Here is a 16,677-nt window from a genome sequence, read left to right as displayed (position 1 = left end):
AGAGTTGCGAGACCGATTTTCGATTATATAAATCATATTGCGAATGGTAACTAATGGGTATTTTATTAGTCGTGTTGCTTTGGCAGCTGCAGCATTCTCACTTTTTATTAATAGTTGCTTGATATGTTGGTTGTTGTAGCTGGCTTTTTTGGTTTTGTTTTCTTTTTGTTTGTCAGCTGTCAGCAGATTTTTTCGGGCATGGAAAGTGTGACATTTTGATTAGTTGATATTTTTTCTGCTTGGTTTTTTTTTTGCTGTTGCTGCTTGTGATTGAACTTGAGGCGCTTGTGGGTTAATGAACGTCAAGGTTGAGCAGAGAACGCTTATTAAATTGAATAATTGGGGAAGTTGGAAAGTCGGTAAAAAAATGGGAGGGAAGCGAACTGAAAACTGAATACAATTTGAAAGCTAAATCTTTGCGCTTCTGTTCTTTACTCTCAGCACTTGCCACACTCTCTCAACCATGATTGATCAATCCCTGTACGTGTGTAATTGATATGCCTAAAGATGATGCCCACAAGCTGCGTTTTGTAGCGCCGGTTTGTGGTCGATTAGTTACTCGACTCAACTTACATTCCATGTGTTTTTTGCTTGCCTGTTGCTAGTTTCCCTTTGCCTCGATTCCCACTTGATTTCCACTTCATGCATCGTTCGCAGTAACGATTCTGTAAGTCTGAAACCGCAGGCGCACCCAATTGACAGCTGATTGACTGACAGTTGTTTGTCAGTTTTTTGACAATTAGGCGGCAAAGTGAAATTGCTTTCGATTTCGATACGATACAACAGCAAAAGCAATAAGAACAACAACAAAGGAATACTGCTAGTCTCAAAAGAACAATAGAATATATACAGAAAAAGACGAATGCCCCACGATTGCCTTGAACAAAATTGATTGGGAAATTATAAATCAAAATGGTATTTTTACACAATATTTACTATTTTTATATGCGAGTACTATATATACACGATTCTTTTTGGGCACGGAGAAAGCGACGACCTAAAACACAGAATAAACTCAGACTGTGGGTTGTTTCCATACACTTCCATACAGTTAGGGAATAATGACTAAATTAAATGTTTAGTATGACAATCACTGTTGTTCTACGATTTTCAACTTCCACAATTCTGTAAGAGTATCCCGAATTCGGATATTTAAATTTAACATTGTGGGGAAGCTCTTATTTCTCGGATTTCTTCGATGTCGTGAGTTTTATTTTGGTTGCGGAAAATTGATAGAATGCTGTCAGAAATTGGGTCACCAGCGAGTCACTTGACATGTGAATGCCGAATTTTGTTGTCTTTTCGCCATTTGAATAATATATGAAACTAATTAGAGGTTGCGCAAAATATATATTTTCTAATGAAATTATCAAGTGGACCCCGCATCAACGTTCATCGTGATCTCTATTTCTAATAAGAGCTCTCCATAAATTGTTTATCATAAGCCACAGATCGTTTTGATGTTGCCCAATTTCTTTATTGCCATTATGATAGCATTTTAAATGTTTGATGTTCTAATTTCGTGAGCTCAGCAGGCACCCACAAAAAAAGAGAATAAAAAGAAGAGATCCGAATTCATTTATTATGTAAATTTTTTTATTTTTATATTTTGATACGTTTTTTCGATGTCATACTGTGCGATCAGCTCAACATATCAATTGATAATATGTTGATGTCTCGGTGTCTTCATATTTGGTTATTACTATTAATTGCTAATTTTCACAGCTTGTGTTTTGATCTTTAAATATGGAAACTTTATATATCAGGTTGCAAAATCTTTACAAGTTCAGCGAACTTTCTATCCGTTTTATAACAACAGGGTTTTGAGGTGTGATGATCATTTCTCATGAACTGGTAGATCTAACATTTATGATATTCGAATGAAATATGTACTATAATTTTGTATGAAATTCTTTATGATCTAAGCGTGTTTACAAGTGGATTTATGAGGTAACAAACATAACCATTGACGTTGTTATTAATTGCAGCATAAATAAATTGCCTGAAGAAATAAACTAATTTAAAGTGACGACCTTGCTTAGTCGTTGAACACGATTTAACTGTGGAGAAGTAAGCATTTTAGTTTTTGGATGTTACTCAACAGTTTTGCAAAAATTTACATCACCTGACAGTCGCTGCAAAGCACAGTTACAAATTGCTTTGCTAAATTGCAGGCATAAACCAAACTTTGGCTCAAGTTGCAGCTTCATCGACATTTCTCACTCCCACAAAAACGCATCGATTACCCACCAACCACCCGGCAAAGGCAAAGGCAGCAGCTGAAACAGCAGGAGCTTTGAGTGCCACCACCAGCCAACATCAACATCTAAAGCAGAAACCACAAATTGCAAACCACGCAAAACCCATTCACTGTGCACTCGATGCATAAAGCCCAAACCCCAAACCCCAGACCCCAAAACCATCCTCCATTGCATTTGGCAGCATCAAAAACGTTAACTAAAAACACAAAAATCCATTTGGCAAGCACCTAAAAAGCTGCTTCTCAAGTGGCTAAAAAAGCATATACCATATATATACTGCAAAACATTGTTGGATTTTGGCTGCATTTCAGGTTGGACAAGTGTTTTATTACACAGCCTTGCTAAAATCTGAAGCGAAGACAACAAAAGGAATCTTCAGAGCGAAATAAAAAGCGAAAAATACAATTTTATGTTCCCTTGAGTTGTGCTTTTGATAAATATTTGCGCCATTAAAAATGTTTTTTATTGTGATTTTTATGCCATCATATTTATATGGCTCAACCGATGTTTGATTTTTGTAGGCTTTGTCTTTTTAAATTGGCCCAATTTTTCCTGCATTGAGGCTGGGCAGGGTCAGAACAAGCAAATTTCTTTGTTTACCCCAACAGTGATTTTTATGGGAAGATTATTTAAGAAAATATTGACCCAATTTGTTATCTTTATGGACTGAACTTTACCTATGCATACTGACGTAATACTTCAGCTGCACTTTCCGCACCCATCCCCCTTTAGATCTATTGTAAACGTAAACGTTAGACACAACTTAGTCAAGGCCGTAACAAATCCCATTCACTCGTCTTACTCATTTTCGAGTTATTTTTTTTATTTGTTTGCAAGTATGTTGCCAACTCAGCGAATTGCAAAATTGCGAAAATTCGATTTGAAATTTTTGGTTTGCTGGTAATTTTCTTAAGCACCGACAATACACAATACACAAATTGAAATTGAAATTGAACACATTTATCGCATCTCTTCAGGCAAAACAAACAATAAATTGGCAATAATCATGAAAAAGTACGTATAAAAAAGCTCAAATCTAAAAACCCCACGAAGCGCAAAGCAATTAGACATGCAATACTCGAAAGTACTCGTAATGTCAAATTTGTAATTAAAACTAAACTCGATTTCCATTTAGCGAATTGTAAATTGTAATTTAGTGAGATGTTTCCACCAAGTCAAGCAGCTGTCGAGTTTAATCAACAACTTGCAAAATTAACTTTGATAGCAATTATAAAAGTTTTATTGAACAGATTGAACGTTTCGTGACAATCAATAATTCTATAAAGTTCAACTATTATGTCAATTAAATGGTAGCAAATACAACAGGCACTGAATATCACAGTGACAAATCGAAAAAATCGAATAGCAAGCGTAATTTTAAATCTAGGGTGAAACATAATAAATAAGATAATAAATAATATATCATATTTAAAATTCCTGAAAATTTGTTTGCGATCAGATACAAATTGTAGAAGTTATGTAAGAAAAACTTTTGTATGATAAAAAACGCATACTGCAAACAGATCTTATATACTTTGGCCGACAATCTGGTATATTTTGTAGTCCTTAGTATATGTTGAATGCAATATCAAACATTGGCTTCGGTATATTTTAGTATTGTTGGTAATTTTGACGAGCTTCTTTTCTTACGTATTACTTTTTTGGTTTAGCATTGCAAAATGACAATTTAATTTGGAACTTTTCTATTGTAGTATATTTTCTAAATTAACATAACATATTTTTACCCAGATTTATATTTCTAATTTGCAAACATTTTCTGTTTAGTTTCTTGTTTCATACCATTTATTTAAATGGAAATTAGCTATTCTTCAATTGCTTTACATCCAATCCAGTTCACTTGCTTTGAACAAGTGAAAATCTCACACTCAAATACAAATCAAATCTTATAGTCAAGTTGACATTCATATAAGATTCATAGATGCAAAACTACACGCTTTAACTTTAAACGATAGAGACAGGCCATATATCCGCTGTGGAGCAAACTGCAGACAAACTGTCAGCCATCTCTCGTCGAGTGTTTCTCCCCCCTCGAGCCGTCTGTGCAGCCCAGTTTTTGTTATGGACAATCTAAAAGCAAATGCCGACATAGAGGCGCAAAAGACGAAAATCGTAAATAAAAATGTCACATGAATTTCCATAAGAAAGCACGAAAAGTCAACTGAAAGTGGAAGTTGCTTTTGAACAAGACAAAAGAGCGCAAATACAAAATGGTCAAATAGGCTGTCTGTTAACGCTTTAAGAGACCATTTTATGCAACTTGGAAATGATATTAATGAATTACTAAATGGAATCGTGTGGGCACCAAACTGCAGTCGGACTCTTTTTGTGGCAACAACAGCAACTGGCAACAACTACAACAACAACAATAAAAAAAGAAAAAGGTAATTGGGCAGCCGCGGAACTGAGGCACAACATTGTCGTGTCGTTTGCCGTTTGCTGTTTGGGTGTTTGAGAGTTGGAATCAAAGCCAAGACAGATAAACCCTAACACGTTTTGACCGCAAAGTAAAGAGTCTGGACTTTGTATTGAAGTTGAAACTTGCTAAACTGGCTTTTAAAAACATTGCTGTTGCGGCTATGGCTGCAGATGCTGATGTTGCAGCTTCTTTCATATGCGACTGCGGAGGTTGCCTTCAAGTGTTGCAGGTTTCTGTGAAGATCATGGTCCAAGCCAACAACAAGTTGTTGTTACTCTCCTTGTGGCCATGGCTCTGACTGTCTCTGTTACTCTTCTCGTTGTTGTTGTCGCCAAATACGCATGCCTCCTTGTTGTTGTTGTTGCTGTTGCGAGCACTTAAATGCTGATTGTTAAGGTTAATGCACTTGAGTTCGTTGTCGCTTCTTTGCGCACCAAACTTGGTTTAACCGCAATTTACGATCAACTCCGATCGCCTCAAGGATTTGCCATTTAACGACTATGCACCAATAAATGCACGCAAAGCGTAATTAAAACTCTATCTATGACAAATTTCATATCATCAAAAATATTCGGTAAACAGTTTTCACTCTAACAAATACCAAGCATAAAACTAAAATATTACGCATACGCAACGCTGCACAACGTTTTGCTGTAAGTATGCGCATACATATTTTTTGACATGATGTGCATTGCGCTGGCACTTTCACTTGTTTTGGAGCCTGCCTAATTAAAGAGACATATTATTTGACTAGCAGCAATTTGGCCAAAGGAAAAGTTGCTAAGACAACAGATTTCCAGATTTTTTTAATAGTTTTAACAGCGAAAATATGACGGCAAATACTAGTTAGAGGGCACAACTAAATAAAATTCAAGCAACCTGCTTTTTAAGCATTATAAAATTGTCGAATTTTCAAGAAAATTCAAATTTACATTTATTAATACTAGCTATAAAGCTTTGCTACCTTATGTAGTAAAAATGTTTATATTTCAAAGTTTACACATTTTTTGTATAGCCCAAACATTTTTACTAGAATTAATAATTATTTACAATGCCCAGCTAATTGTATACTTAATTGGTTTTAACTTGTTGAACAATTGAGTATTAATCCATTTTTTATGCCACACATGTTTCTTTGTAAACATTTTGGTGAATACCAAAAAGAACTTCCTTCATTCCTCTCTGCTACGCTAAAATTTTCCATTCGGTTTTGTTTTTTGCATAAATTTCGCATGATTTTCGTTGTGTTTATGTTATCCACACGTTTTTCTTCTTTCTCTGCCTCTTGTTAATTTTGGTTTTTGGCAACATCAAGAAGTACGACGAGTATACAAATTTGGGGTTGCCTTTAAAATGGGTCAGTGTTGTCAGCTTTTGATGATTTGGGTCAAATGTGCGTTGCATACAGACGAAAGAATAAATCATAATAATCATAATTATTATCATTCGCATGGCAATAAAAGCCACAGCACAGAACACACACTTCAAGAGGAAGTTGTTAATTAATGCTCACAAGAATATGAGGCAGAAAGCAGAATAAGTTGAGAAACAAAAAAAATAAAGAGTTGGAAAATGTTTACGGGTTCTGCTTGTGGCTGGCTTTTTAATTAAAAACTTGTAGGTTGAATTTTTGGTTGGCTTCTTATGGTTTTTTTATGCACGAGCAATTCGAGAAGTCGCTGAGGTCAACGTTAGGCTTGACCCTAGAAATTGTCTAACAACAGCTAAGCACTTAAACTAGTATTTGTAATACATACGCTTCATTAGATGAATCACAATACTGGCATTTTACATTGAATATTTACCTGAAATGAAAAGAAATACAAGTTAGTAAAGGAAAATTTGTAATTCGAATTCAAACTCTTTGACCTATTTCCCCAACTAAAAACTATTTCTGTTCAGGAACTTTTTTAAATATCACTTCCTTCAAGTCAACATCTCCCGCTTGACACTTTTCGTAGACGAATTCTATTGATTGTCCGCAATTTCCAACTTCCGATTGCCTGCCTCCTGCCTTGTCTTTCTGGCTTCTGGCTGACAGTTTGTCTGGGCGTCTGTCTTTTGTGTCTGGCCGCATAACTTACACACACACACACACACACACACACACACACACACACACACACACACCTCACAATCTCTTAACCGGGCTAAACAGAGCGCACTGCCGGCATTTTAAGGGCAGCCAGGGTCGTTGTGGCTATTAATACTCTTAACTTGTTCGCTTTTTGCATTCAGTTTAGTTTTTCATTTTGTCATTTTCCTTCGTTTGTTATTTTTGTTTTGTTTGTTTCGGTGGCACGCAATAAATTTGTATGTTTTCTGTCCGACTTGCGTTGACAGCTGTCGCCGATTGTCGTGTGCAGAAAGTATCTTACAGATTGCCAAAGAGTGCCTCGCACAATTCGCATTCAAATTGATTTACCCAGAATAATGTTATCCGTAATCCTTTATCCGATTGTCATTGGCAATACGTCAAAAAATTGTACCAAATATAGCTTTTGGTATATTTTAGTATATATTTTTGGAATAGTTGTCGAGCACACTCGACTGTAGCTTTCTTTATTGTTTTTAGTGATTTTGTGTTGTTTTTTTTAAATTCGCAAAAATATTCTGCAATTTCTTTGCATCAATTCCACTTCGTTGTGTGCAGAAAGTATCTTACAGATTGCCAAAGAGTGTCTCACACAGTTTGCATTCAAATTGATTCCCCTGAATAACACATATACATACATATGTTATCCGTTATCCGATTGACGATGGCAATGCCGTTTTTCCCATTTGTAATGTAATTTTCACTTTTCTTTCATTTGACAGCCACGCCCATTTCCCATAGACACATAACTCTGATTGATGTATTGTTGCGCTGCTTGATACCTAATCAATTATTAATTTACGGTGTCCATCAGTCAAGTTGCCAACTTACATCATAACCACATAGAGTTCCAATATCATGTGCATTAATTACGGCTTGCAGTTGCATCAGTTAAGCAGTCAACGAACCATCGAACCAATCAAGCAAATGCAGCTCCATATCCAGTTCGGCAGACAATATGAGAAACACGTCGAACTCTCTTTGAAAATTTCACCCAATTTCCTATCAATTGGCTATTCAATTTTCATAGTCATAACAACAACAAAATCAGCTTTTAATATATAATAGAGAGCAGCGAAAACGAGAAAACAAAACAAGATGACAGTTGATAAAGAAGAAAGATAGTGTAGTTTTGCAGTTGCACAAAAGCAACGACCGAAAGATACCGCGTACTTTTGCACAATTTAATCTTTGAAGAAATTGTAAATTGGAGAAAGAATTGTAAATTAAGTTAAGACTCTCACTCACAATTTTGAAATTCCACTTGATTAACAATATATGAAACATATGAATATAAATATTGATTACACTCGTTCAACACAATAGAGCGTAGTGCATACCCCATTCACTCAATGGAAAGGGTATTGGAAAAAAGTTAAAACTGGGTGCTTTTGATTTAACAACTGCCTGCAGCAGCAACGGCTTTGTTGGACAGCGTAATCAACTTTTTGCTGTTGTCTGCCGTTGGCCGTTGGCCACTGACCATTGACCAGCACCTCGACAACGAGGCTACGACATCGACATCGACATCGACATCCACATCCACATCAGCAGCTTCGATAGCCTCTTGGAGGCGCTGCTTAATCATAGTGGAGCAGCAGCCGAGTCTCCAGTCAAGTAGGAGGCGCACTTTACTTGGCCAGGGGCAATTTGTGTATAGTTGTTGTTGCTTCTTTCTATTGGCAATCAGTGCAAAGCTTTTGTCGCGTCTCTAACAATTTCTTCATCCCCTTCTCCTTATCATCGTCATCATCATCATCATCATCATCGTAAGCGTAATCGTAATCGTTATCCAGTTTCATTTGGCTCGCTGTCAATTTTTGTTGTCTATTGGCTCTGACCTACGATAAATTTCGCTGCCCGCTTGATTATAGACTCTCTCGAGAGGAGAGTCTCGCATCTTATCGAGCCATGCATAATTTTCAGTCTTGTGAGTCTCTTTCGAGTCTTCAGGCTGTGGGCAAATCGAGCGAAAGGTCTGCGGTCTGCTGCCTACGATCTGTTATGGTTTTTGTAGGTCGTTCGGGGTTGTTGATTTCAATGGTAATTTATGAGATCCGACCAAAAAACGATTTAAATTTCAAATGTCAATTGGATACGAAATGTTTGCCGGACCTTTCGACGACACGAAGTTTAACAGAGACAACAAAAAAACGGTGGCACAAACGTCGAATATATTTGCATACTACTTATACAGTTTAGTTTTTGGTAAACATTTTAAACTCCTCATAGATTAAGTTGCTTTTGGTTAAAACCGATAAATTTGCATTTTCAAGAGTATGAACATTCTATTACTCATTACCTACGTATATATTGAAGTGAATCGATTTTGGGAGATACTTCTGATTCTCTTTAATTAATTCGCCTTTCATCGATTTCGTAAATTGACTAATTTCGCCGAATTTCTCAATCTGCCACTTACGCTTCTTAATTATAATTCTTCGAATCGAAAAAAGCACATAAAATGCAGCCACATGTGGATTCTTTTTTGGCCATCTCAAGAGCAATTGATAAACAAAGTTTTGTGGCCAAAAAGTTTTCCCTTTTTTTGTAGTTGTTGTTGTTGTTGTTCGATTGCTACCTGTTGGCTGGTGATGCATAAGTAAATAAATAGTCAAATAGTCGAGAAGCAAGAGAAGAAGAACAGATCGTGGCTCAAGATCATCGAGATCGAGTGTGCCAGACGTGGTCCGAGGCCGACCCAGTGACCAAGTTATGTTAGCCAGGTCGACTGAGGTGGGCACCAAAGAGAAAGGAACTCGGCATTCGGCGGCAATTGCCCCCGAAAGAATTTATGAGATTTTTCGTTGAACGTTGTCTGTAAGTGTGTGTGTCTGTGTGTGTGCTCAATATATAATGAAAGATCGTTCAGGGGAGCAGACAGATAGCAACTAGAACGGCAAATGGGAACAGTTGTTGTTCGTTGTATCGCCTAGTATTGGTATGCAGTGGCGCCCCCTGGCGGCCGAATTGTCATTGCGAACTGAAAATGAAAAGCGCATGCGCGAACGAGTTTTACAAGCGTGAGTTTTATTTTTTCATGTTTTTTTTCCCCCTCTTGCGAGTGAAATCGATATCGAGAGTATCGTCTCTAGAGTGTTACTCATTGTGGAGAGAGGGTGAAGATGGAGAAGGAGGCGAGGGGGTTTGCCGTACCAAATCGCGCTTATAATTTGCTTTGTTTTCTCAGTGAAATTGCAAAAAAAAAAACACAACGTCTGTCGAACATCTTCACTTTGCTCATATCTTGCGTCTAATTAACGCTTCTTCGACTCTGCCTGCTTTCCAATTGTCTGACTATTGAGTTGTTTCCACTCTCGTCCCAAATGGTACTCGCTCCTCTCTTTTGGTTCACATCGACATCGACATCATCCACATCCACATCCAAGTCCCCAGCCCCCAGCACACTCTTCCTGGCATTCCTCCCCGAAAATGAAATCAAACGAAATCTTTCACGCGCCAATTCCTCGCATAGTTTACGCTGCTTAATCAGCACGTAAATGTTTGATTTTTATTTTTAGCCAAAATAAAACAATGTTAACTGAAAAGGCTGCAATATGGCACACACACACACACGAGCTCAAACACGCAACACACTCACACTCACACACGCAATTAAGGATTGTATAATGAAAACTTGGCGCATTGAATTTATTTTGTTGGCAAATTCTATTTGCCACGTGCCTCAGAGTTAAAAGCATAACAAAATCATCGATATATACAATACAATATTCACGTATTTAAGAAGCAAACCAATTCCAGATATGAATATTATGATCAGCGTAAGATTAAAGAGATATCTCGAAAAATAATTCGCATGCTGTTCTGACGCAATTGAAAAAATTGTATTGAGCTATTTCATAGCTAAAATTATTGTATTTGAATCGATCATGCCTTAAGGTATTTCTATTAATGAAGAAATATTGCAGAATAGTATTTATTTCTAAGTTTATAAAATTTCCAAAGTTTGTGCATATCAATTATTTGTTAACTTTTTTCACATAAGTATTTCCAAATTTGAAAATTCAACAAATTCTCAGTTTCAAAAGATGAAAGTTCTAATGTTCTTGTCTCTGACTTGCCAATTAAAATGTCCCGCGAATATGTATTTTTTATGCATTTTTAACTGAAAAACCATTTGAAAATTTTGTGGAAACATAATTTGATGTCGTTGATTAGTGCCTGAAGGCGTAATACTCGTAAAACACGGTTTACTTTTAATGGCGTCGCAAAAAAAAAAGCGCAACAAAACAAAAAACTAACAAAAATGTATGACATGGGCTGACTGTGGAGAAATTTCATTGCACATTGAGCATAAACATTAAAAAGAGGCAGGCAAACATAAAGAATACCACAGCACAAGCAGGAAAACTAATTAACATTCCCTGGTATTAAGAATGGGAGAGATTCTAGTCTATTCTCTGGACCCCTCTAGTCTATGAAATATGTGGCAGGCGGTCAGCCACAGCTGGAGACGGAGATGGGAGTTGGAGTTTTCGACTGCATATAGAGCGGTTAAGTGGCTCCACTCCAAACGCGTCACGCTTTAACGGCTCTCTGACAAACCGCCGCTGCCTCCGCCTCCGCCGCACCACCAACCCGACACTCCCTACTGCGCGGTGCCGTCATTCCAGGGCATTCCAATAGAGTGCACAGAGTCCAATTGGAAGGGAGCCGTCACTTTGCATCTATGCAAGTTGCAGTTGTAGTTGTTTTTGTTATTGTGTTGTCGACCCTTTGACAACTTCTCGTTGTTATTGTTTTTGTTGCTGCTGTGCTGTGCTGTGGTGTTCTGTTCTATGCTGTGCTTCGTGCTTCATTCGGTTTGTTTTGTTTTGTTTTTCTATCGGAAGTTGTTTTGTTAATTTATGACTTTTTCAAATGGAATTATGTCTACCCTCTACAGGAAATGCAATTAGTTTTTTTTTCTTTTTAGTTTTTTTCGGGGGTTCTGCACTTTGCTTTTTGTTGTTGTTGTTGTTGATGTTTTAGAGTTTTGTCAATTGTCGGATGTTTTCCTGCTTTAACAGAGTTTGTCCCGAGTGCATGTGTGTGCGTGTGTGTGGCCGATATTTGACCTACATGTTTTTATATGTTGCGAGATGTTTTCAGCGTCTCTTAAACATTTTTTATGACACATTTGACAAATTAGTTGAAAATTTACTACTTGACTTGCGGATAGATGAAGAGTGGCATGCAATTGATGTTACAGCTTGGATAAATGAAAAGAACATGTGCTCAGCATGGTGTGAATGAACTAATGACTGACAATCTATGACTAGCAATTCTTGTCAATTAAAGTAAGATAGTTGATGGAGTTTAGAAAAGATACGAGCACTACTAATCATTTAAAAATGAATCCAAGTTTTGTTGGGAGAGTGTTAATTAAGTTGAAATATGTATACTAAACTAATATACTAAAATGCGGTATTATACAAAATTAATATACCGAAGAAATACTAAAATTAAAGTAAGATAGTTGATGGAGTTTTGAAAACAATTTTAAAGCGAATAGAAGTTTTGTTAGGAAAGTATCAATTAAGTTAAAATATACTAAACTAATATACTCAAATGTGGTACAATACAAAATTTGTATACCGAAGAAATACTAAAATATACCAAAAGCTATATTTGGTATAACGAGGAGTAGCTATTTCGATTCGACTGTTGCAGCTGACCAACAATATATATTCTTTATGGGCTCGGGAAAACCCCCTTGTGAATGGAACTCAACGTTCTTCGTAATACCTTAATCATATTAAAGTCAGAGCACAATCGCAACCTTTGTATTTGCTGAACAACGAAAATTCTTCTGCAGCGTCATAATGCTTCTATGATACGATTAAAATTTACCAAAACAAAATTCACATCAGCCAATGCCTCGTTGAGAGAGTCAACGCCCCGTTTCGATGATGGTTCAACAAATTTGCGTGTTTTTTCTTCTTTGGAGTTCTTGTCAGCGCATATGGCGTTAACTTTGAATATGTTTTGACTTTGTATTTGAATATCAATTTGCGATTTCCTGTTCAATGTGCAAACAATACACCGAATGAATTGACAGCAAAGTGTGATTGATATATTTATATAATAATTTATGCATTGAAATTGAGATTTATCCACGTTATTCATATCTGATAAGCTTGACTAAATATTTATGGGATATACAATATATTTTATCAAAACCTTGACCACCTTGGCAGACCTTCAGTGGCTTTGCAGCGTCATCTGTCGCTATTAGCTAACACTTACGATTACGTGTTTTTTTTTTTGCTGTCGTTTATTTATATATAATATGTATGCAATAAGATTCCCCCTTTCTCCCCGCCTGCCCACACAGTCCCTTGGATCCGTTAGTCAACATAAATGAAGTGTCTTGGCGATTCTATATAAAATTACGTGGGGCACATTCACAGACGCCACGCCGTTTGGTTTGCATTTCGTAATCTCTCAGACAAAGACGGCGATAAAGATGTCGTCTATTCTAACATGTTGAAAGGCAACCCCAATGGGTGGAGAAGGGGTTTCTGGTGAGGAAGAGGGAGTGGGAGAGGGAGAGAAGTGCAATCTGCCTGCTGCCAGTCTTTTGTTTTGTGTGTCAGTCTAAGAATACACAGACATACATCCATTGTTTCGCTGCATTTTAATTGTGAATTTCAGTTGTGAGCATTCGCAATCTCAAGATACGCGTACTCGTATTCGTATTCGTATTCGCATTCACATTGGTATTTGTATTCATAGTATCTATGCCAAATAGTCGAGCAGTCCCACATATGTCGAACGGTTTGAATGAATGCCCAAGCTATCTGCAGTTTGCAGACTCTTAAATAGGAATACTGTTTTAGTAGTGTAAAAAGTCTTGAAGACATTTTTGAATACAGTATTTATTTAAAACAATTTCAATCAAAAGTATTGCTTAAATTAAAGATATATCATAATAAATGTATATACAAAAATTAAATGGTTTTTCAATGCATTATTTATATTAAAACATTCTGCTATTTTCTTGAAATACTTTCTTGAAAATACTATCGGTACTATCGATACTATCGGTACTATAGACTCTTGAGCGAATTCTTTTATTTTGGGTATTCAGATGTTTGCAAACTGAAGGCAAAACTGCATTTCAAGTAAAAACACTATCGATGACCAAGCTAAACGATTGGTTAATGGCCAACAATCAAATACTATCGATTGTGCAGAATATCGATAGTTCTCCACCTGACTTTAAACCAAATGTTACGCTCGCACAGGCATCATTATACTGCTCTTATGTGATATCTTTAGCTTAATTGTTGCTACGTGCATTTGAAGAAGAAAAAATAAAACTTTTCTAACTTGAAGGTAATTGTTGCTTATTTGCCTGTCTCTCTATCTATCTATCTGTTTGTCCGTCTATTTTGCCGCATGGTCATTGTATAATGTCAATTACTTGTGATTTACGACAGTTTAATGATAGACGCTGGCTGAGTTCGTCTTGGACTTATAAGAAGCGCTGCTAACAATTTACATGATGCGAGCTTTGCATGTGATGAATGCGATAAGTTCTTGCTGCCCAGTGTTGCATGTAATTGGCTCGTAAAACTTTTTCCCAGTGTTCGTTTTTTTGTTTTGTTTGATGTATCCAATTACAATATGTGCATTTGTGCATTCGATGGACCCAAGCGAAAAAGGGACGCCCCAACTTGAACCATAAAATGTCAACAACTTTCCACATGCCACATACCACAGTGCGATGATTGTTCACATTGTTGAATGTGACGTAATCGATGCATGCAGCCAAAGAAAGAAAAAACGATAATTTCAAGTTAAGTACTTGCTTATTCAGTGGACAAGCTGCACAGGTGTCTTGCCTTCTATTCCAATCACACTAAATAACAATTAGCCATATGTGGAAACTCTTTTATTTTGTCAGCTCTTTTTCTCATCTGCTTCATCTTTTTAGATATTTTATTATGTTTTATTGTGTGCTTCGATTTGGCAATCGATTTTTTTCTTTTTTTTTCTGGGGGAATGCCAAATGTTGTTTTGAGTCAGCGATCGAAGGTGACAATGGGTTGATAACAGACTTGAATTAATGCATCAGCATTTAAATAAATGTTTAAAATACTGATAGAGCTAACATATACTTATATATTATAGGTGATAATTGGGTATTTAAGATACTCTGTGATAAATAGCTTTAAAATCCTTAGTAATGTTCTATAATTATTAATCAAAATGTACTTCTTTAATAATACCGAGGTAATTAAAATCTTTCATAATAATAATACTGTCAAACTTAACAACAAAAACTATAAATTTGTTGAACTTCCAGTTTAAAAATGATTTATAAATAAATTTTCCAGTCTCTGTCGCTACTAAACAACTCTAAGCTGGCTTATTCATTTTAGAGACATGTTCTTTCATTTTTTGCCCATTGTTCAACTATTTCTTTTGAGTCACCGCACTAATAATTCAACAGGTTCTGCTTTAAACATTTTGTGGCCGCTTGTTTTGGTTCTAAACAGCAACTGGAACCTGACAATCTAAACCGACCACGACCACGACCACCAACCGACTACCGAAAGGGAAACGAACTCATTGAAATTCTTGACAAGCTACGCACGCGAATTGGGTAAAATAATAAAAACGAAACGAAACGAACTCGAGTGTGGAGAAAGAATATGAAAACATGTCAGTTAAGAGGGCCCATCTGGTTGGGCTATAGGTCGAGTTATCGTCGCTTCATTCGGTCTCTCTTTCTATTTCCCCCAAAATAAATGTCAATATGCTATACGCTGCGGGTGTCAAGAGTTTTCTAGGCGCTTATCGGATTGTTTCAAGACCAATAAGGCGGCGCAAAGTGGAAAATTCGCTAAACTAATAAGCCAGGCCAATGTGTCTATTTGGGGTTGGGGTTGGGGGAAAGGGAAGGGAAAACGCTGTGCACAGTGGGTGAGCAATAAAGCTTCGTATTGTGAGTAATGCAAAAAAGTTTTAATTAGAAAAAAAGCAAAACAAAAAAAATATAATAAAAGCTTATGCATGAATATGAAAAGTTTTTCCTCAGTTTGGATGCTGTTGGAAATGCGAACAATGCCACAGCATCGGCGCATCAGCAGCGTCGTAGTTAAGCCAAACAAAAGCCCGGCTCAATGACAACAACAGCCATGTGGCAACTGTAGTTGCAGCAAGGGGCAGCCATAGAAAAGTATCTGTGAAGTTGCAAACGGCGAACAGGCGAATGGCAAACAATAACTTGACACATATTGGAGTACCCGGAGTATTTATCATACAGGAAGCACTCTTGTCGTCGTTGTCAAGTGCATTACACTTTTAGCATGCCAAAGCAAGCAGCTTCTGTCCGTCGTCGAGTAAGCCTCGCAGGCAAGTTGAATGAACCAAACCAAACCACTCTGCGCCTGTCTCCTACATTCTCATTCTCATTCTCATGCATTGCCGAACTCCGTTTATGGCTGATTAGGGAGTTGCTCCCTTGCAACTGGGACAGCAACTGTCTGAATATTGACTCACACATGCAACAACAATATCTAAAGTCAATACACTGATAAACAGTCGGTCCAACTGTCAATCACATTCGTAATGCATTATGCATTGAAATTTGTTTATCTTTTGTCGGTATTTATGAAAGAATTTACGATGCAACTTTTTGCTGTGGGTGCAAGTTGAGGACGCATTGCAACATTGTCGCTGCTATCAATTATGGTGCTCAGGCTGTGAAGTCAGTGGGTCAGTGGAGCAGTAAACTGATTACATTCAGATAAGCTCAAACTTATGGTCTAGATGTTTACGAATTTAAATCAAGATAGTTGTAGAATGAAAAAGAGTTTCGAATTCGGACTTTGTCTAACTTAAGATGCGCATCTAATGCATGACAAATATGT

At 36.9% G+C, this 16,677-nt stretch overlaps 1 protein-coding gene across 2 annotated transcripts in view; it reads right to left on the bottom strand.

Annotated features, from left to right (window-relative positions):
• LOC133847400 (dual specificity tyrosine-phosphorylation-regulated kinase 2) overlaps nt 1-16,677 on the bottom strand; it is a 60,806-nt gene that overhangs the window by 23,599 nt on the left and 20,530 nt on the right. The gene's annotated exons all lie outside the window — the stretch shown is intronic.

Source organism: Drosophila sulfurigaster, chromosome 2L, assembly GCF_023558435.1.
Source record: "Drosophila sulfurigaster albostrigata strain 15112-1811.04 chromosome 2L, ASM2355843v2, whole genome shotgun sequence".
NCBI lineage: Eukaryota > Metazoa > Arthropoda > Insecta > Diptera > Drosophilidae > Drosophila > Drosophila sulfurigaster.
The sequence above is the reverse complement of the archived record's forward strand: the minus strand, read 5'-3'. Positions and strand labels throughout refer to the sequence as shown.